We start from the raw sequence: 20908 nt of genomic DNA, 5'->3' as shown, positions 1-20908 counted from the left end.
TATGCTTGACCACAGTCATTGTTGGGTTATAATGATAAAAATGTAAACACAAAAGATGTTTATTATATTATATTATATTATATTATATTATATTAATTATATTAATTATATTTATAATATCATATACTATAATATCATATTAGTTATTTGAATATAATATATATTGTATTGGAAATACTGTAGCATAGGGCTCATGGCCCACCTATGTCTTCCTGCTAAGACACTGTTTCATGTCTTTGATAATAAAGAACTCATCTCCCAAGGAGAAAGCTTTCTTCTGTGGAATTAGCAACAAAATTGAATGTATTATAGAGATCTCTTTATGTCTTAATTGTCAAAGGAAAAGAGAAATCACAGGCACTGAATAAGTGCAGTTAAAATAGAATGATTCAGAAATTGTTTCCTTTTTCTGCTGATTTTTCTGTTTTTCACACTTTATGTTGTTTCTTTTGTAACAGCAAAGAATCACAGATCACCCATCCACCTACCACCAAGATGTATAAAATCTAAGATAAAGAGCCCTTTATCTAATTCTCTCTGCCAAATATTTTCAGATGATGCTCAAGCTGCCTTCTTTAACTGCAAATGAATTGGAAAGAAATACTGAAAATAATGGTATAAATATAGAAAAAAAAGTCACAGGCTTGAAAACTCTGCCTATAAATGTTTATTTTTGGCAAGTATATGTGGCAGTCTTTCAATCCCATTCATTTAAGAGATCCCAGCTGAGCTGCTGACTGCAGCATGAGCTTAGCTGCTAGCAAGCCTCTGGACACCTGTGTGGGGAGGCTTAAATCCAGGGTCTGCACCCTGAACAATCTTCAACCCCAAAGACAGACAAGATTAATCCAGCACCACAAATCAAGGTTTGTTTTTTCCTTTTGTGACTTCATTAGGTAATAAAGTTGAAGTGTGTTTCTTCCACCTTTTCCTCAGCTTTTGGCACAGTTTTTATCTTAAAACTCATGAAGTAGGTTTGTTAACGTTTCCCTGTATCTGGAGCAGTATGGAAGATGCATTTTTACCTGAAATCTCAGAAGAATGTAAGTCTTTCTTACATGCTTAAAACAAGTAGATTGTGTTTATTCCAAGTCCCTGTTCTCAGTCTTTCAGGCAAAGAAGGGCAGGAGGCAGCACCACAGACTCCAAGAGATCCATTGCTAAATATGAATACTTGGACATGATGTCAGTGTTGTCTGCAGCAGTGGCTTTATTAAAAACCACTGCAGAGTTGTGTCTACTCACTTCTGCCTCTGAGTGTCAGGTACCAGTTCTCAGGTCAAACCTGGAAATTATCCTCACTGAAAACTGGTGTGGAAGACAAATGGACAGATCCTTGCATGTGGGAATCTCTCTTTCTCTCACCTTTGACCACAGTGGGTTTTAGATACTAGACTGAGCTGGGTGGGGGTCTAGATACTAGACTGAGCTAGATATGTCAGTCCTAGGTGAGTCCTGGGCCCCACAGCAGGTATCTCCAGCTGTGAGCACTGAGAGGAATCAGCCCAGCCGTGCTGCTGCTGCAAATATTGCCCCTAGAAATGTGCTTGACTTGAGAGGGACAGTGATTTCTTATATCATTAAGATCAAATCCTGCCCAGTTGTGCTATCAATAGTACACAGCAAAGCAAAGCAAAGCATAAATAACCCTTCATATGGATGTGAGTGCCTTGCAGAGTTCCTTACACTCAATAGAATGTCAGGAAGAATTTGTCCATTAGTGCACACTGAGACAATTGCATGTTTGTATTTATAGAATTGCAGGACAGCTGAAGCTCCCTGGTTGGATTGTATTGTAAATATATAAGTATTCTAAAGTCTTAAATAGATAAAGTCTTCTAAAGAAATCCCAAACTTTACACTTGAGAATAACTGTTTTGAGTCTTGAAGTTCTGCATTTGATGTAGCCTGCAAAACAAATTTGCACTTCTAATTAAGGCTGCCTAAAGACAGAGTAATACTAAATAATATTTAGCACAAAGAAAATTTACTTCAAAAGTAGTTGGCAAATCAGTAGAGAAGGCAAAGATTACTCCTGATGCAAAGAAACAAGATATGCAGTAACTTTAAAGTAGCAGAAAACAAAAGAAGGGAAGACATATCAAAAGATAAAAGTAATTGCTTGAGAAAACCAAGACTCATTACTGTACCAAAGCCTACCCACTGTCTGATATTCTTATTAGAAAGCATTTCTTAACTTGCACACTTTTATACATTGACAAATGTAGGAATTTCTTTCAGCTCTGAAAAGGGGATTAAAATTTTTGAATCAATAATGCAGCAATAATTGCCCGTAACAATTTGTCCCTAATCCTAGATGTAAATACAAATTGTAATGTCTCTCAAGTTAGATTTTGTTTCACAATACCACAAACATTGCATCACAATGTGATGAAGAAAAACATTAAAATAGGAAAAAGCTGTGAAACTTTTAATCAAATGTTGAAATTATGAAGTGAAAAGATAGTAAAAAATTGCACAAAAATTCAAATTGAATTCCTATATATAAGAATGAAAATATAATTTGAAAACTTCAGGTTTTCTTGGGAAAAATAACTGTTTTGACCAACCAGAGATGAGTAATTACCATTTGGAAATTTCTTTTTTTAAATTTGGTACTGTGGTTTCTAATTATTCAAATACATTACAGAAACAAATTTAGAGCAACAGTAAAGCATTTTTCTTTTGACATTTTAGACTTAGCTAGAGTAAAGGTATCTTAAACTGCCTAGTTCCGTTTTTCCTTTATGGCTGGGCAGTGGCAGTCACACTTGGTGGAGGAGGACTCTCTCTTTTGGCAGAGAGAGGGATTGTGGGAGGAAAGAGAAACAAATACAACCCTCCAGAGCTCTTTGCTCACAGATTTTTACTTTTCTCCTTCTTATGGCCATTATGACTCAACTAAACGCAGAAGTTCCCCAGCCTCAGGCTGACTAGGAATTCAGAATTTGGACAAGTCAACAACAGCATGGGTAAAGTGGACAGGAATAGCTTACTCTTTTTACTAATACAGGAACACAGACACGTTTGCTAATTGAGCTCAACAGATTTTAACAAAAGGAGTATTTATTTCTTTCACCTGGTATGTAGTATATAATTGTCATAGCTGAAAAGGTAACAAATATAAACAAGTTCATGGAAAAAAAAAAGTGACAACATCTATACACGATTAAGTTTTGAGATCCCTAAGATTCATATGCAAGAAAATCCTAGAGGTAGTTGCCAGTACCCCCACCTTGCTCTGTTATTATCACTCCCCAAGGATTCACTGTTTTCTGCTGCTGGAGATGTGGTCCTAGGCAAAAAGACCCAATAGAGCATTGTTTATGCCCTTGAGTTGGTGGACTGGTCATCAGGATAGAAAATGAGCAGTGTTCTCCACTATTATTAATGAAAATAAGGAGATTTTTTTCCCCTGCTATGCAGTCCCTGCTCCCAGGACTATGCAACTCCAGTGCTGGAGCCTGCATGTTCCCAATACCCCAACTGGCTCTTGCAAAGTATCATGAAGAAAGCAGCCAGAAAATGCAGGAGACTGATGGAGTGAGGGGAATCATCAAGTCCTGGTGATTTTCTGAGATAAGGAGATCCAGAAGCAATGTGGGTGGATAGAGCAGGAAAAGCTGGAACTGAAGTATGAGAGGAGAAGGAGGCAAACATTGAGAACCTTGTTTGCTTACATAGGGTGCTTGCAGCTGGTCACTGTGGAATAAGTACATCTATTTATGAGTGAAAGGCAGCCTACCCAAATTTTTCCAGTACCCACAACAGTGGAAACTGGATGGTACTTGATGTAGAAGCATTGTGACCTTTTCTACCACTTTTTGCACCACCAGGCACCTCTGAACCCGTGTGAACTCTGTCACACAGCAAACTCACCTCCTGTCTCACAGTGAGGACCAGAAAGCCTCCAAATTTAGACTATTTTAGATCCAAAAGAGGGACCTACGTCCTTTCTCATTTAGTTTTTTTTAAACTAGTACTCTGTAAAAGTACATATTCTTATTTGGTGCTCCATTTATTTCAAGTGTCAGGAATTCTATGAGATAGCTTAGGCTGAAATTACAGGACACAATTCTCACAGATTAATGAATAATTACTGTGATTTTGTTCATTTTTTAAAGGAATGACTCTTTAATTCATCTATGTTCATAGTTTCATTTTCAGCTGCACTCCCCTGTCAGTAGGGGAACATCTATAAACCAGAGGGTAGGGCCAGTGTTGAGATATCAGAAGGTTAGCATCCCATGCTAGAATCAAGTGCCATCATTAAGGATCAGTCATTCTTTTTCTCTCTTCCTCTTTTATCCTTTTTAACGATGAGTTCTCCTCTATTTCCTCTTCAACAGTTTTACATCCTGAGTTGTGCTGAAGAAATTTGCTCTCATTTAACTGTGACAGACTGAGTAGTAAACTTCACTGGTGTCTACTTGGTTTACACCAGCCTAAATGATAGCTTGTAGAAATGCTTTAGCTCAGCTAGGAAATATCCACAAAAATTAGGCTAGATTGAGTTAAATCAATAGAAATAGCTGCATTCAATCTAGTTTATATTGCTGAGTCAGAATTTGTGGTGCTAGGGGAAAGGATCTTACCTTTTTTTTTTTTTCCCAAATAAAGATTCTGAGTTACTGATTCTATGAGGCCATAAAATGAAATCTGTACAAATAGTTGTTTTTGGTAGACAGCAAAATATGCAGTCCATATTTTCAACATGAAAAATGAGTTCTTTTCCTGGTAATACTTTTAGCTGAAGTTTGCCTCTCAATCTAAAAACCTTGTGAGGGCCTAACACAAATAATTTTTACTTTCATATAATTTGACAAATAGGCCATATTATGTTAATTAGTTACACAAGGTCATAAAAATGTTAAACATAAACCTGTTTCCTACTGGAAAGCAATGCAAAAAAGACATGTTAGGTCTTTGATATGAGGTTTTGTTCTCCAGTTAGCCAGAACACCTTAAGATCACACCAGTAAATATACGTTTAGATGATATCATAAATGTTTTAAAGTTCATCTGTTTCTGTCTTTACATTGAGGCCTTTGGTTTTTTGGTTTTTTTTTTTGTCAGGATTACCCCAGTTTCCTGCACATTGGTGCAATTTTGGTGTGATCACAGCAGATTTATTCCATAGGCACCATCCTGGAAGCTCAGTATGGAGGTTGCCAGTGGCGCTTTCGGCCACCGGGGGACTCGAGGGCGCAGAGCCGTCAGTGATCAGCACCATGGACAGCTTCAAACCACACGCAAGAGGCTCAATTTCCTCCGAGGGGCTGGAAAATCTAATCTAATCCCAGGGGAAGAGCTGAATCTACCAGCAGTCCACACGTGCAGAGCCATTGCCAGCTGCTTAATTCCCTTGATCCACTCCTGCCTTGTGGAATCATTTGCTATGAAGGCACAGCCCTGAAGGTTTCTCAGTAATTAGGACTCACAATCTGGGTGCCCTTGGTTCTGTGAACAGCACATTTTTTGCTAGCAAACACATGGCCATTGGCTTTCTGAGGTCTGGCAGGCAGGTGGTAGAGCTGCCTCTGGGGATTTTGAGGAGGATTGCCAGGAACAGGCTATGTGTGCATCCCTGGGTGAATGTGAGATCTCTTCACTATCATCAGCCCATTCCTGTTCCTACCTGGCAGGGCACTCAGTGATCTCACATACAGATTGAACCAGACATCAAATGGTGTTTGTACTTTTTCCTATTTTGTCATTTATTTTAAAGATGTGCTGTTTCAATGAGGTCCTGAGGAGCAGCGAGACTAAGGAGATGAATGTTGTCTTTAGTGGGCCATAAACAAGAAATCATCCTGATTTCACAGAAAGGTCAGGGACATGGATCTGTCACCTAATGCAAACAAAACTCCCATTCCTGTGCCTCATAAAAAGGACCTTACTGGAGAGGCAAGAAGCAGTGCATGGCTTATCTAGCAAAAAATGTTACTCACTGTGAATTCACAAAATATTTTTCTTTTTGTCTAAAAAGTCTCTAAGTTTCTTTAATGTACCTAGTGGCTGGCAGACTTCCAGTTAAGATGCAGCATTGTTATGCTTGAATGCAGCAAATTTCAAGCTTTTGTTCTTGAGCATAGGGGAGGCCTTGAAAATAAGGAGGAGAAGGTTCAAAACCCATCAGTAATTTTTAGAGATTCAGCTTTCAAAATTGCAATAATTTTGGTATAGTTTCATATATATCAACAAATTATTAAAGGTTAGAACTATTTTTCAGTAGGCTGTATTAACATTTTAATGTTAAGGGCTGGTAAATACAGATGAAAAATTCACCTTTTATTTGCCTTGAGTACAAAGTCTAGCTTTAAGTCATCAAGGGATTTGTTTTAAGGCATTTAGTGGGAAGTGTTCAAATAGTTTATTTTCATGAAAGTTTCGTGGCAAAACCTAATATGATGATAAAGCTTTCAGAGACTTAATAAACACAAAAGATATTTATTGTTATTTACCTTACATTGCAAACAAATCTATAATGCTCTGATCACTGAGCCTTTTTATTTCTCTAGTAAAAAAGTTAACTTGAATCTTAAAATAAAAATTAGTGATATTAAGTTAATATCACCTTGCCAAGGATACAGTGTTATTTGTTGCGTGGTTTCAGGGTTTTTTTAGAAGTCTTGATGTCTACAGCATTAATTTCTTTTTTAGGTGACTGCTGACAAGCTTAGGGTCTGTGAAATACCCCTCCTGAGATCTGACATTTGATCTCAGCAAACAGAAGATTGCTATTTTCATTCACAAATAGCAACATAATTGCATTATCATTAAAGTCACATTGCTGTTGGCTGTATTGCAAGTGCCCATGAAAGTCCTCTTGACCCCAAAGGTGGCATCTAATGTAAAAGATTTTTATATAACTGAAATAACTCCCTCTGCTCATGTCTGCAGGAAGCAGCAAAAATCAAACCAAAATTACACTTTAATTTCAGTAAAACCACCATTCAAAGTATCTTAAAATGTTTATTTTGTTTTAAGGTCACAGTAACATAGAGAAAATAGTTACTGGTAAATAGAAAGGAAAAGTTTATGATCTCAGCCACTGGTGTGAAAATTTAGACTCAATCCAATAAAACCAGTGGAAGTGTTCCACTGTCCAGTGCTGCAGCTGGAATCAGAATTAGGATCAAAGATTGAAACTGCATCTTTTAAACATGAGGACCAACAGCAAAACCAGAAATTATAATTTTTAGCCTGCTTTTCTGAGAGAAGGCTCACAGAAGACCTGTTGTATCTTCTGTCCCATCCTCAATAAGCTGGAGGCCACTATTTTAAGGAGATTTAGCCAAATCGTATGAATTTCAAAGGTGTTATGTTTCTGTTGTGTTTTCCTGAAATTAGACAAATCAGATATTTAACCTCAGACAGCAACTCAGAACCATGCAGCCACTCACTCAGTCTCCCCCCAACCCCAGTGAGGAGAATCAGAAAGAAAGTAAAATTCATGGGTAGAAATAAGAACAATTTAATAATTGAAACAAAATAAAATATTGTAATGACAAGCTAATGGCAATCATAGTAATAAGGATAATAATACTCATAGCAATGACAAGCAGAGAGGGAGAGGGGTAAAACTCAGGAAAACAAGTGATGCACAATGGTTTCTCACCATACCCTGATGCCCAGCTCATCCCTGAGCAGCAATCAGCCTTTCCCAGCCAATTCCCCCTGGTTTATACACTGAATGTGACATTCTGTGACACAGAACACCCTTTGGCCAGTTCAAGTCACCCACCCTGGCCATGTTTCCTCACAGCTTCTTGGGCACCTGCTCAATGGCAGAGCATGGGAAACCAAAAAGCCCCTGACAGGGTAAGCACTACTGAGCAAAAACTGAAACACCAGTGTATTATCAACATGATTCTCCTACTGAATCCAAAACACAGCACTGCACCAACTAAGAAGGAAATTTACTCTATCCAAGCCAGAACCAGAACAGTGTGTTACACAGGACCTAATAAAGGGACAGTCAGCAGCAGAGTTGGGAGGTAAATGTAGAACACTGAGTCACAGCTGGCAGCTACAGGCAAACTATTTCATTAATTCCTCATGAGCTGCTGTGGGAGGGAAAGTAGATTTGTGAGAAAAATGGAAAAGTGCACAGAAATTTTCAGCAAGACTGATATATGGCAGTCAATAAAAATCCTGTAAAAGCAGCACTCATGATGTATTTCTGGCAGTACTTGGTGGCCCTTCTTAGCTAGAGTTCAGCTACACACAGCCCAGGTCCTTCTTTTACCAGGGAGTTTGGGATTCACAGCAGCAGCCCCGACAGAACTCCCTGCATACCTGCAATGCACTTCATGCCTCAGCAATAAACAAAAGACCTGTTAATCTCCAGGATGCTGTGCTGGTCTCTAACTTCTCCCTTTTCAAATCTCCCCCTGGTTTTGCCACAGGCAGGGGTGCTGCAGGGATCTGTAAACCCCTGCCTTCAGACAGGGAATTCTCAGTTTGGAGTTGCCTTCCGGGCTTGGTTCAGCTCCCCTAGGGAAGAGCTCTGCACCTGTCCTAAAGCACAGCTTCGTTCCCAGTGTGAGGCAAAGAGCAGCACTGCAGCTCCGTGTGTGCCACCACCGGCAGCTCTCGTGGACTCATTCCCTGCAGGGGAGGTTCAGAAAGCATCCCCAGACATCACAGTGCTGCTGTTTGGGGATGTAACTCGGGGCTGGAGATGTCAGTCAGAGCCGTCGCTCTGCGCTGGCGGCAGGGCTGCTCCCGCAGCTGGGGCTGTGCCCGCCGCATCCCTGCTGCTCCGCCCGGGTGGCCGGCAGCGCTCCCGGGAATGTGCCAGCAGCTCTGCTGATAGTGGGCAGCCTCTTCTGTGCTGCTGCTAGATAATTCCTGCTGTGCATACACCTGTCTCTGACTCCTGCAAGAATGGAAATTAGTTTATTTCCCAGAACAGACGGCAGAGAATTATAATTAGCAAGTGAGTACAGGGTCACTTACTCCATATGACTTAATTTAGCCAATTATTGTCTACACTGTATCAAACAATTGCTTAATAAAAATACTCTATTTATTGAAAAGGCTTTGTCATTTTTTTTTTTTCCAGTCCTAAGATTTGATGCCATTCCTCAGTTTGGATTGGGTTGATGCCCTCATGGTAGTGATCACTGTCCTCACTGGCCTCTTTCCTTGCTGCCTGATGAGGAGGCACAAATCTTCCCCCTCTTGTTCTTGTTTTTCCTCCTGCAGATTGCTGCCCTGGGCAGCTGGAGGAGATGGACAGGAGCAGCCTGAGGTGGGACAAGGCTGCTTGAGGAAACTGGCTCCTCACCCAGGTGAAGGAGTGGAGATAAAACCAGGAGCTTTGCAGCTGGGGACTGCAATAGTGCAGCAGGCTCATGCAAGAAGTGCTGCCTCCAGTTTCAAACAAGTAGGGTTAATTTGGGTATGATTTTATGAATTCATATACTTTAGTTTTTTTTCTTCAAAGTGCCTGAAAGACCTTGCTTTATGTTGTGGTGTGCTAAAGGGTAGCTCTGCCATCTCCTGGAGGGTCAAATGTCCTTGTGTGCCCTGCTGACCTGTCTGGTTAGCGCAGGTGACACATCCCACAGCCAGCATGACACAAAGAAATAAATTTGCTCACAGTCTGTCCTAGTTTCTATACCCACATTCCATAAGGTCAGGTTTTTCCCAAAAACTCTGACATTCTCAGTAGTCTCCAGTGGTTGTGCTCCTGCCAGAAATGACCCCCACTTCCACTTGAAAGCACCTTATCACAACCAAAATTTCCCAGAGCTTGGCGGGTGCCATAAATCCCTGCTTACTTTACTCAGGCGGGTGGTAATACTGCTTTTAACACCTTTAGTACTATGAGGAGTGCAAGCAAGGGGTTCTGAGCAACTTATTCCAGTTCAAGATGTCGAATTGAAGGGGGGTTGGGACTAGGTGACCTTTAAAGGTCCTTTCCAACCCAAACTATTCTATAATTTCATGATTCAATTTCATATAAGAAAAAAAATATGAGCCATTCCAAACATTACTCTTCTTATTTCTGGCCTTCAGATTAGATGGAAATTTGTGCCCTATATTTAAGATACAGTGCTGAATTCCTGCCTCTACTATCAGAATATTCCTGTCAGCTAAAGCATCTCTTGGCATGCTACAGCAATTACACATTTATCAACCAAATCTGTTTCCAGTTGAGAGAAAAAATAGATGTTGCTTAGGAGCTTCAGAGTATTTTAAATAGCAGGGCTATTCCCTAGAATATACAGATGAGCAATTACCACCTTTAAATCATGCACTGTATGTTACTGCTCCCATGAATAATGTATGTGCTAGCCAGCCAGCATTATAAAATAAAATGGTGCTACATCATAATCTGCTCCAGGTGACCTAAAGATACTGGGATCCTTGACAGAAGGGGGAAAACATAGCACAATCATCACTCTGCCCATCACCAGGAAGTGTTCACAGCAAGGAGAGAGCTCCCCCATCTCACATGAAATTCTGCACTGAAGAGGTTTGAGCTGGTGCTGGTAGCTGGACACTGCCTTTTATAATCACTGAAAAGAAGTAGGCAGTTTCAGGGTGCAATTCCTATGGTCAGTTTAATGTTTTCTTTATGATGACATGGTGCAATGAATCCTATCTACTCACTCCAAAAATGTGTTTTGAGAGAAGGCTCTGAGGAAAGGGCTTACCCTTGTTTCCAGACCATTTTTTCCCCTTAAATTGCTTGCTTTCCTTTCTTTCTTCACTGACTTCAGGGAAATATCTTTGAACCAGTCAGTTAGGATTTGATTCTTTCCAACAAAAGAGTTCTGCCCTGTAGGGACCATGCAGACAAAGCTGTCAACCACATAAGCTGTTTATCAACCCTTTGTCCTATACTTCACACATTTACTATTTCCCACAGATTGTTTTAAGCAAACAGAAAAACATAATTTCCTGAGGAATTAAATGGCTTTCCAGTCAGTAAATATACAGCTCACAGAACCCAGGTCTTTTGTTGACCTGCCACACCCAGCACACATGGGTGTGGATCGATCCTCAGCTGGTGTAAAGGGACTTGGTGACACAGATCTCCCCACTTTGTGATCTGCACAGACATCCCCATGGCACAGATGTCCTCATTCTGTGATCTGCAGGGTTATGCCATGATCTGCATTGGTGTCCCCATGTCCTGACCTGCATGGGTGTCCCCATGTCATGATCTGACAGCAGCTCATCCTTCAGCAACAGCGGGTTAGCGAGTCCTGCACATCAGGGCAATTTGGCACTGAGAGCTCTTGCTGATGTGAAATTCAAATCCCTTCAAGCAAACAACTAACTTTTGCCTGTGGGTGGAAAAGGGACAAATGGGTTTCTAGAGAACAATATTCACTAACATTTGTATCATTCAGCGAGCTATCATTTTCTGATGTAATTGCAGTAATGAAGAAAGGGAAAATGTCTTTTTCTTGGGTGAGGGTCAGAGGACCCTATCAAAGGAAAATGGTGTCATAAAGGAAGTATTTTTCAATCAAGTAGCCAATTATGCCAAAAATGGAAATAAAAGTGTTTAAATGACAGAATATTCAGATCTGTAATAATTATAGGCTTTAGTAGAAATTCTGAAATGTGAAAACATATGAAAAACTCAATTTGTAACAGATTAACATAGTGCTACAGATCAGGTTAGACTAAAAAATAACCTTCCCTGTTCAAATAATAGGCTGTTTTTGAACAGAAGGGAAAATGTAGTAACAAGAAAGGTAAGAATTTTGGTACAGTCTGAAAGAAGTACTGGTGAAAAATCTTAGGTGCAAATACTGTCCCTTTGAAAACAGTGCCAAAGGGGTACCAAAGAGGAGAAAAAGGGTCTAGATACTCAAATCCTATAGAAACTCCATTATCACTGGTGCCAGAGACCAGATTTACAAGGACAACTTTGCATTTATCAAACTTACTTGCTGACTCTCTTTGGGAAGCCCAAGCTACTAATTTTCTAATAAAGCATACAAGGGAATTTGCACAAGCTTTCTGCAAGTTGAAGACTGTCACAACTTTCATTTTTTTTCAGTCTTCCTACTGCCCTTTCTTTGTCTCATTAACTTGTATTTCTGCATTGCTCTTCTGCAGACAGCCTCTCCAAGGACCACAGACTGGGTAGAAGCTGGGGGAGAATGTGAAGCACATGCAGTAAATTCAGTATGCAGAAACCAACCATGGCACACAGCCTGAGGTGCTCCACAAAACTGATGGAAGCACAATGGTGGGCATACGTCATCAGAGACCCTTTCTGAGGAAAAAAAAAGATATAACCATCCACCCACCTTCCAGGTTAGCATTTTAAATTATTGACATAACTGATCAGGGAAAAGGTCAAAATAAATCTCAGTGTAATCCTAACCCTAACCCTAGGCAGTCAAAGCAGCCTTGGGCTAAGGCTGGTCTGGAGGCAAAAGTCATGGAGGCAGCCAGGTTGTGGCAGTTTTGCCTTCCCCTGGGGATGCCTTTGGCAGCTGCAGCGTGCCTGGAGCTCTGGGCTCTGTGGTTTTGGAGACGCTAACCCTAGGCCTAACCCTAACCCTAACCCCAGGCAGGAAAAGCAGTAAAAGTTTAATCTCATGCAAGAGTCAAAATTTTCAATTGATGAGTGTTTGTTTGTTTGTTTGTTTGTTCATTTAGGGTGACTTGTCTTCTTTTACATCATTTACCCAGTTCAAATAGTGCCATTTCCTGCATCTTCTGTTTTTTAACATAATCCACACAATCCACCATGGGAGTGTAATTGGTCAAGGCTTGACCAGTTGATACTATTGAAATAAAACCACACTGCTGCCATTAGCAGGGCTGTCCTGCACTGCTCATTCGGCCCATTTGCCACGGACTGATGCCGTTTTGTGACTGGAGGGTGCTGCCACAGGATACTTCAGTACGGCTCTGTCTGTGTTTGTCTTCTCAAACAGCTCCCAACAAGTCTAAATTTAGAGCGCTGCCAGCCTGCCTCTTCAGCTGGACACATAAAAGCTGGGATCAGTTTAATTAACATTCACACAACCCTGCTGCAGAGTCTCCTGAATGTGGCAGTGATGGGAATCACGTGCAGACAGCAAACACACAGATGTAAGAGGGAGTCCACTCCTCCTTTTCCTCAGTGTTGGCAGGGCAGTACTTGCAGTCCCTGTGCCTCATGCACCCCTGATCCCACTCTGGGTGCTGCCCTTGGGGCTGGCAGCATTGTGGTACAAGTGACAGCTTCTCCAGCCTCCCTCCCTGTGGCTGCAGGCAGGGACAGGGTACAGCCCTGTGGGGCCTCTGTGGACACCCTGGTATGGGGCCAGTCACAGCAGTGACAGTGGTACCACAACCTCTGTGGGACAAGAGAGCCAAGCAGGAGATGAAGGACGAAGCACCAGCACTGAGGAAGACCCCAGATTTGAAGGAAATTATGTGTGTCTCCTTGAGGACAAGTTTGGGATGCAGATACAGCATGTTGTCCATGGGCAGGCTCATCCTCCTGCCTTAGTATAGAAGAGGAAATGTATTGTACTTGAAGTATTGTATGTAAAACCTGGTTCTGTAAGTAAAAGAAAAGGGGGAAATATAGTAGAGGAAATGTATTGTACTTGAATAGCTGTACTTGAATATATATACACAGGCTTTGCCCCGGGAGGTCCCGGTTGTCCTTGATGGGCTGCAGCTGTGATGTCCTTAATTAGGCTGCAGCTGTGACCAATGAAGATAACTGGGATAAAAGGGGGTGGGTTAGCCAGTCAGGGAGAGCCTTGGAGGAGCCCTGAACTGAGAGAGAACAAGATGCAGAAGAAGGAGTTTGTGCTGTGAAGATCTGCAGCTGTAAGAATGCACTGAGGAGGTATGGACTTTGGAAATCTGATAACAACAGTATGGGACTCTAGAAATAGAACAACACCACCTTAGCAGCTGCTGACATTTGCCAGTCTGCCCTTTTCCTGGGGGCTGCAGCATCCTACCAGGGTTAATAGCTGGGTGAAGGATGTGTACAGTGCTTTAGTAGGGCCATGCTGTTTGCTTCACTTCAGCTCAGGTAGCACACAGCTCATCCCAAGGCATGATGTGGGTTTGGAGTGGTCACCCTACTGCTGTCACCCTGTAGCTGATGTCTCCTGCAACAGGGACTGTATCTGCATGTTTGCTGTTGGGATTTGGGGTAGCTGAAATAATCTGGTAATTCTGAATTGCCAAAGAGAAAGTGTTCAGCTGTTTCTGTGTATTAAGGATTTACACTGATAGCATGGCATTAGGCAATATGACACATGGGTAAAATTATTTTCCCTGTGTTGTGTGCTCAGCCCAATTTTAAGACCATAATCAACCAAACAGAAAGACACGGAGGGGAAAAAATGAATTAAAAAATTAATTCAGAGGGAGCACTAACACCAGGATTAGTGATTTAATTCAATGCAAGAATTACTGTAGGCATGCATAATTCAGAGTCAGCTGTGTACTTCAACAACTCAAAAAGGAAAAAAGAAATTCCTATGCTTGTAGTCTGACAAACTGCAGTGGGATGCTCTTAACTTTTGCATTCTAAGTATCTGTACTGCTTGGATTTCTTATGAGACTGGGAGCCAAATGAGGGACAGGATCTGTGATTTTCAAGATTTCAGGACAGCTTAATGACCACCAGTGTTATGGGCCTGGTTTTCACCAGTGATTTCCATAGATGCAGTGAGTAGCTCACAGAGAGAGCTGGGAATGACATCAGTGGTGCTTTCAATGTGAGCAGTGAGGACTTTGTGTGGTCATCTGGGAGAGACATTATGGGCTGGCAGCAGTCCACAGACTCAACTACTTTAGAAACCACTGATGTAATTTGTAGCATAAATAGGTTTTTTCTGCAGCCTCGAAACCTTTCAGAAAATAAATAACACTTCATTTTATGGATACACCTTACAAATCTTTCCATCAGGCACATGTATTTGGGTTATACAAGATAGGCAGTAACAGCCCTTAAGGGAGCCATCACAACATTAAGTGACTTTTGACACCAAGAGAAGTTTTTATGCCAAAAATTGGAAGTTAAAGTAAGTAAATATTCATCATATCAGAGATAAATTGATCTTTAACCTATGATATTTACTAGTAGCTGCTAAGAGAGTACCAGCACAGCTATTAGACACAGTAGAGTAAGTGCAAGTAAGGAAGGGATGGAAAGTTTTCCTCCAGTTTTAGCAATCCCTTTCACCTTGTACTCAGAAGATTCAGTCTTTGAAGAGTTGTGGTACTGAAGTTGCCATCAGTTCCAAATGTGACACTGCTATGTCAGCACTAGGGTTTTAATCTATACTGCCAGGCTCCCTGTAATTTTGGATCTAGAAATTTTCTTTTCTGTCTGCCCCGATACACAAGCAGAGGGAGAGAATTTTTTAATACCAATTACCAAAGGAAAATATCATTGTTTAACAGCTTGCCTGAAAGTCCTTTGCAAATGCCAAAAGATTTCTCAAGATCAGGGGAATTTTTATGTTGTTCAGAATTTCATGTAGAATAAAGTAAATAGATGCTCTGAAGGGAAATGCTGCTAATCTACTTAAAACTGCACAGTTTTACTAAACACAGGACCTTTCATATTTTCTTCCTCTCTTTCTGTTTAGTTATTGATTTAATTTTTAAATACTGTGAAAGTAGAGGCTGTAGGAAATTTGAAAACATTTTCCTTTTGAAATAAAAGAAATTATCTGTTAATATCTAGCTCTGGTGAAGAGCTTCAGAGGCACAGACTTAAATTTCATTGCTTCATTCTCAAAGGAGTCTTAAATCCCTCCTTTTATTTTGGTTGTCTGACTTGAGTAAGTACAAGGCTGCTCAGTCTTCTTATGGAACATGGTTAAAGGAGAATAACAGAAACGTCCTGGCACCTTACCTGGGAATGAGATCAGATTTAGACAGCAGTTGTTCAAATAACCATTTCCACCTACCAAGAAAATGCCTTCAGCACAAGAGGCTCGATCTCTTGGAAAAGAGCTGTGGGAGTCATGAGCATGTAGGCAAGGACACTCAGTGGGGAACACAGGACTTCTCATCAAATTCACTTTATGCTATCCTTGAATATAAAAATAGAAGTATTTCAGGATACAAAATGCCACACTTTGGTGCTCCCAAAACTAAACACAACTTGTTGGTAATTTGGTTTTGATCAGTCTTTCTCCTGTTTGGTGAATTACATTTCCCTTACATCCACTGTCAAACTTTGAAGTAGAGCAGTGGCTTTATAGTAAAGAAATAGTTATGGTCATGAACTTTCTATGGTTTCATCATCTGGCCTGCAGTGGCACACATGATACAGCCAGGCCAGCTCCATTAACAGCCCCAGCAGCAGCACCTTGAGGAGACATGGTTCATTCCTTCTAGCCCAAAATGCTCCATAGAGCTCCAGAGAGGCCATGGAGCAAGGAGTGTGCGTGAAGTCCAAGGTGCAGAAAAATGTCTCCAGAGTAAAAATAGCAGTCACTTCCACAAATATAAATCCATCAAAACTTAGACTGCAAGCTCTTGCTCTTAAATTCAGATACATTTTCCAGGGCTTGAAAGAAAAAATTTCCCTGCTCTTCTTGTCTGTGCTAAACTCTGTGGGAAATCTAATGTGAGTTCTTGGGTTCTCTCCACATGACACCACACTGGGTGTGGGAATACACCAAGTAAACACAAGCCCCAAGGCTTTAGATAACATGTAGGTGCAGTTGATACTGTTTACATGCTTTTGTGAAACAGATTTCATAAGTGATTTTCTTGGACAATTTTTGGGGAAAAAATGCCCCCAAGGACATTTTGATTCACAGTAATCACAATAGGCTTTTGGGTGACCAAAATCTCTGGTCTGGCTGGTGCAGGAGGTGTTACAGTCCCCTGTAACAAAATTAAGAAAGAAGTCCTTGCGACTTACTTTCTTGTCACTTAAAGAAATATCACCCTGTAATTATTGTCCTTTTGGCCTTTTGCCTGGAAAACAGGATTTCTCCTGTTTCTCTCCTGCAAGTCATTGCTTCAAAGGTTTGCAGGAAGGAAAGCTTCTGAGAAGCAGCCAAGCTGAGGATGAGGCTTCATGCAGAAAAGGAACCCCCAGACTCCACCACAGCAGTAAGTTTTGTGGCCCAGTGAGCGGTAGATCCCCTCCTTTTAATTTTGTCTGGTCAAATGACTTCTCACAAGTAGAACAGCTATAAATGGCTACTCTGGTATTTTTCAAAGAAGAATTAATAAAAAAGAATATGTAAACCCCAACCTTTTTGAATGCCTTGTTTAATAAGTACTGAATGTTCTCGGCACTCCCAGGGAAGCAAAAGGAGTGGTATATGCAGCCTATTTTTAGACTCTCAAACATTACTTCCAGTGCATCCACTAATGTATTACCGATTTCTGGATGGTAGAACAGCCATAGAACTCATTTGATTTCTCAAAGCCTATCTAAAATTCAGTAATTATCTTCAGCCATCTGAATTTTCACCACCCATCATTGGTCTGGCTGTGCTGAACCTTCCCATCATTTGAGCCAACCTGCCACTGCCTTGCAGTGCAAATGCCTTGCAGCCCACAACACAAAAGGCTCTGATGTGGTGGCAGCTGCCTCAATCATCCTCATTTCCCAGGCCCATCCTGGAGAGGGTAACTGCTCCTCCCACATTCAACCTTCCTGTCTCACAGGAGGGGATTACAGGGTTACAGGCAACATTTTCAAAACTCACATTTCAAGTGTGTGAGTAGTGGCAGGCACACATTGTGAAATGTGGTCCAGTTGGGATTCAGCACAAAATTTCCTACCATCGATTCTAAAAGAAATTGGGCTGCCAGGAGTAGAAGGGAAGTTCTTAGTCAGGCTAATACATGATTAATTGCAAGAAGCCAGAGATTAACAGTTAAAGACCAGGTTTCTGGCAGGGTGCATGAGATTCTATACTGGGACCATTCAATGCATGCTGTACATACCTGCACCAGCCATTTTTGTATGGGTGTGACACAGTTCAAAGTGCTGATGGAAAAGGAGTAGCAATATGTGCTACACAGCCTGAAGATAATACAAAATAAATCATGATAGTCTAGTCTAAAACTGTCTGCAAGAATTGTCACCAGAACACTAAATAAGTGGGCAATGAGCTTGCAGGTGAAATTGAGTGCAAATAAAAGCATAGTCAAACTCAAGGAGCAAATTATCTTTACTGCACCATCCCCATCCACAGCCTCTGAATTACCCCTTATAAGCCAGAGAAGAGCTCTTGATATCAATGTGACTTGTTGTCTGGAAATGTCACTCAGTGCTCAGAGAAAGACAAAGTAAACTGTGGGACGTGGTCAGCAGTATGACTGCTGCAGCAGAGTACAGCATGTTGGTGTATTTGGATTTAATATATTTTATCAGTCTAGGTAGTGGAGGTAGAAGCAGTAGATGAGTGTTGAGGATGCAGTGTTCAGCCTTTTCTGCATCTCAGGGAGAGAGAAGGAAATGGGAAACATGATTACCCTACCTTATAAAAGCATATAAATGCATCTCCAATATTGCTTGCAGTGTCAGTCATCCCAGCTTAAAATACAATAAATTTGAAAACTACAGAGATAAGGTATATGGAAAACTTTCTTTTGAGAGCAGAAAAATATAGTTTTAGATTCTCCAGCATGCAGAGAAGAGATTAGACAGGGGACTCTGCACAGACAAGAACGAGTGCTACAGTGATAGGGAAAAGTAATAGGGAAAAACAATTGATTTTCTGCACAATACAAGGACTGTGAAGATCTAACATGATTACTGGGCAGTAGGTTTTAAACAAACAAATGGAAGTGCTTTTTAATGCAATATTTAACTGAATTGTGGAACTCTTTGGAACAGCTTAGCACTATTATGTAGGAGAGGGAATCCAGAACACAAAATTGTAGGCATATGGGAAGATCAGAAGTGTAGGTATCACATTTAAAAGTCAGTGGCTAGAAGAGGAAACAAACATCAAAATGCCCTTGTGTGCACAGGATATTTAGCAAACTGATGAAAAAATTGTGAAAATGTGAAAGCCCTTGGTGAAGACAAATAAAGGATGTTCTTTCAATTAACTCTATGGCTGCAAAGGGTTAAAACTTGCTCTGATATGATATAAAGCTTAGCAAATCTTCCAACTAAGTTATGCCCTAGTTTAAAATCCCAAATTTGCAACATTTTTAAGCTCTTTGCTCTGCGGTGAGCAGTCGGTAATTGCTGGTTTTAGACACAAAACTCCATAATCCATGGGCTAATCATAAACAAGCACACATCCCCAGACACCTTGGCCTTGTTCCTCTCACTGCTGCTATTGCATTTCTGCCTCCTCTGATCCATACATCTTAGCAGCCTCAGAGTTGGCCACAGAATAACTTATTTCTTGTGATCCTGGTTCTTTGTTGGCCCCAACTCAGGCTTCATTTGCAGAGTTATGTTCTCCACAAGTCTGTTTTTTCCAACTCTTTTTGCCACATGAGTAGCAGATAAGAGTTTGTGATACACAGACCGAGCACGGTGGCTCAAAGACACCTTGAATAAACATTTAAGGGGTTTTGCGCTCAGAATTATGTCAGCCTGAGGATTAGAGAAATTGCTCATTCAGCTGACAGAGCCATGCCAGGAGATGGCCTTGGAGAGACACAGAAATCTTCTTCATGGCAGTTTGCCAGGAGAGCTTTTGTTTTTCCTCTAAACACTAAAATCTCCACTGGGAAAACAACTCCTTCACCAGCACAAAATGTGCAAAAGGGCATTTGCCTCTCAAATTTAGTCATTGGACTGAGGCTACAGCTCAAGGCAAAGGGTGTATGTAGCAGAGAGGAGAGGTCATGGGAGCTGGAGAGAGCTCAGCAGGGGCAGAGATCAAGGAGTAGCAGTTACCCAAGCTGATCACTGAGAGCTGGTGCAGAGTGAAAGGTCCTTGGCAGCTCCTCTCCTCCCCAGCATCTTTGGAGCAGCTTTTAACTAAGCACAGCACTGGGTAGAGCAGAGCCTGTGCATGGGACCTCAGCTTGATGCAGTGTTGAAGGGAAATATTGCACTTCTCCCACTCCCTCACCCCAGCTGCTCTTGCACTTGATACTGACAGGCTATTTGTCCAGGCTGCAGAGATGATGCAGAACTTGCCAAATTCATCATTATGACATCCCAGAGAAGTTTCCTTTTTCCACATAATTCAAGTCACAGCAGTCCTGGGAACATCTTTTTACTCAGCTCAAAGTTCCAGAGCTCCACAAGAATCACCCCACAGAACTGTGCCTGCACCAGGTGCTGGTTGCCCACCCAGGAGGGGAATAAGCTCTTGCAGCACCCATGGGGTGCCTGGCAGCTGCCTGTCCCCATGTCCCCTGTGCTCCTTAGCAGCCCAACCAGGGGTGGTTGGGTATTTTGCAAATGTCTCAGGAGCTGGGCATGGCAGGGAAAGGGTCTGTGTTATAGCTTGTTTTGGTAAAAGCTGCCTTTGGCCTTAACTTGCCAGTTTCTTCCCCTTCCCAGAGCAGCATCGTGAGTGTCCTCTCCTGCAGGAGCTGAGCCATGAGGCACTGGGTGCTTGGGCTGCTCCTGGCTGTGTCATTATGGCCACCAGCTAACTACTGCCCCATCTGGAGGCCCTAAATACACTGCCCTCCAATAGCACCACAGAGGGGTGAGCCTGAAATCTTCTTCCCACACAGCTGTTTGTGCTCCCAGGTCTGCAGACTGAAATCCCCCACATTTCATACTGCAGCTCCTGAAACTGTACGTCAGAGAAGCATCAGTTCACGTATCTGCCTTTAATTCCTCTAAACTAACTAACCTGAGGGCCCCAAAGTTTTCACTACAAAGCGATACTACAGTTTTTCTGTGGCTTTTTTTAACTACCCACAAGAGAGGAGTGTGAAACACATTCTTGGAACAAGCTGTCTGTAAAAATTACTTTTTGCAATGACTTTTCCCTGCAATGAAGTCTAG

The sequence above is a fragment of the Agelaius phoeniceus genome, chromosome 3 (assembly GCF_051311805.1).
Source record: "Agelaius phoeniceus isolate bAgePho1 chromosome 3, bAgePho1.hap1, whole genome shotgun sequence".
Taxonomy (NCBI): Eukaryota; Metazoa; Chordata; class Aves; order Passeriformes; family Icteridae; genus Agelaius; species Agelaius phoeniceus.
The sequence above is the reverse complement of the archived record's forward strand: the minus strand, read 5'-3'. Positions refer to the sequence as shown.